The sequence below is a fragment of the Panthera uncia genome, chromosome B4, assembly GCF_023721935.1.
Source record: "Panthera uncia isolate 11264 chromosome B4, Puncia_PCG_1.0, whole genome shotgun sequence".
In the NCBI taxonomy this organism is placed as follows: domain Eukaryota; kingdom Metazoa; phylum Chordata; class Mammalia; order Carnivora; family Felidae; genus Panthera; species Panthera uncia.
In genome coordinates, this window is record NC_064809.1 from 117,696,981 (window position 1) to 117,699,160 (window position 2,180).

Here is a 2,180-nt window from a genome sequence, read left to right on the forward strand (position 1 = left end):
TCTATGTCGTCTATGCTTTCATCAAGCCCAGCTAGTATTCTTATGACTGTTGTTTTAAATTCGTGTCCAGATATATTGCTTATATCTGTTTTGAGTAAACCCCTGTGATTTCTTCTTGCTCTTTCTTTTGGGGAGAATTACTCTGTCTTGTCATTTTGTCTAGGTTTCTGTCTTTTCTGTGTTATGAAACCTTGTTATATTTTCTGCTGAGAGTAATGCTATATTAAGAAGGAGCCATACACAGTCCAGGGCCTGGTGCTTTAGGAAGTGTTTCTGGTATATTCTATGTGCACTCTGCTGTTGTGTTTTGGCTGCTCTTTCCCACAGGTCAGTCCTCTGCAGAGTTCCTCCTTGCTTACAGTGGGGAGTGTTTACACCTCTAACTAGGTGTGCTTTGATTTGTTTAAAATAAGCCTGATAAGAAAGAGAAAGAAAGAAAGAAAGAAAGAAAGAAAGAAAGAAAGAAAGAAAGAAAGAAAGAAAAAGAAAAAAAGAAAAGAAAAAAAAGAAAAGAAAAAGAAAAAGAAAAAAAGGAAAAGACAAGACAAGACAGGAAGGAAAGAAAAGCCTGGTCCTATTTCCACCAGAACTGAAGCTGACACTTTGCAGTACTCTGTGATCAGTAGACCTGGTGAATGCTGAGGAACCATGCTGGTCATCTGCAGAGGAGGTACACTGTGCTGGCTCAGTCACACCTGCCCTAGTAAAGATGCCTCTGTAGGACATATGTGGGCAGGGTTTGGTGTAAGTGGCTCCAGCCTCCACTGGGGGTGCTGTGTTGCTCACTGAAGTCCAATCATGTTGGTGGTCCAAGGCAAAAATGGAGTCACCCTGCTCTCTTGTCCCAGGAGTAAAGAGAGAGGAGAGCTGGTACCCTTCACTATTCAGGAAACTCTCACAGAAAAGTGAACAATTTCCCCTCTTCTGTCCCAGGCTTCTGTCAGATCCCTGCCCTCACCCTCTCTGTGCCCAGGCCCTCGGCACACCTGGTAGCACAGTTCTCCCTTGTTCTATCTCCTACACATGGCTGGGATTCAAAATTCCAAGGACCCAGTACAGGGCGACCCACTCCCGTCCACTGGAGGAGAGATTCACCAAGCCCTGTCTGGTGCCATTTTGTCCCAGAAAAGCAGCACACAGTGGCACAGGTGCTTGGAGTTCATGGTGAAGCACAGCAAAAAGCAGCAACCAGGTCATTTGCCCTCTGTATGCACTTCTGTCCCTTCTGATGAACAGCCACTTGATGGAGCCCGCTGGGTCTTTTGTCCTTGCAAAGGCAGTATACCCTCTTCCAAATGTACTCCAGGGAGGGGAACATTCTCTCCCAGTGTGACCCAGGGGATCTATACACCAGGATGTCTGTTTCCAGGCCTCTGCCCTCCTTAACCACAGGAGTACCACCACACTCACCCATTTTGACTCTGGTAAATGCTAAAACATGAATTTGAGCTCCACTGCTTGTGAAAACCTGGTGATAGTTTCTCTTGATTCCCCAGTCAATGGTTTTCGGGAAATGTTTTTCTTGCACAAACCCAATGCACTGCTCTCCCTCCCCCACTTTCTCTCCTTCATCTGCAAAAAGGGCTCCCTTCCCCTCCATGGCACCATGGCTCTTCTCTCCCCCAGTTCACTTCTCTACACCTCGTACCTGCCACATTCTTTCCTTCTAATCATGCAGATTGTTCTCTTAATCCTCAGATCAATTTCTGAAGTGTTCAAAATGATTTGATGTTAATCTAGCTGTGTTCCAGGGATGAGGCAGGCCCAGGGGCCCCCTACTACTCTGCCATCTTAACTCCCTCTCAAGAATAACATTTTAAATCAGTGGACTTTGGAAGCTGATTACCCTCCTTATGTGTGGGTCTCACAGAATCATTTGAAGGCCTTAACAAAACAAAGACTAGCCTCCCTGGAGCAAGAAGGAATTCTGCCAACAGACTGTCTATGGACTCAACTTTTCCTTGGTCTCAAGCCTGAAGGCCTACCCTATAGATTTTGGACTTACCAAGCCTTTACAATCACATGAGGCAATTCCATAGAACCACTCTCAATCTCAATCAAGCTCGCTCTCTCTCTCTCTCTCTCTCTCTCTCTCTGCTTCCCTCCCTATTTTCCTCCCTTCTTCTCTCTCCTCCTCTCTCTCTCTCTCCAAATATATATATATTATATATATAAATAAT

General features: G+C 45.3%; 1 pseudogene; it reads left to right on the plus strand.

Moving 5' to 3' along the window:
- The first annotated feature begins 1,023 nt into the window (after window positions 1–1,023).
- Window positions 1,024–2,180, plus strand: part of LOC125919906 (proteasome subunit beta type-5-like) — a 46,611-nt pseudogene continuing 45,454 nt past the window's right edge.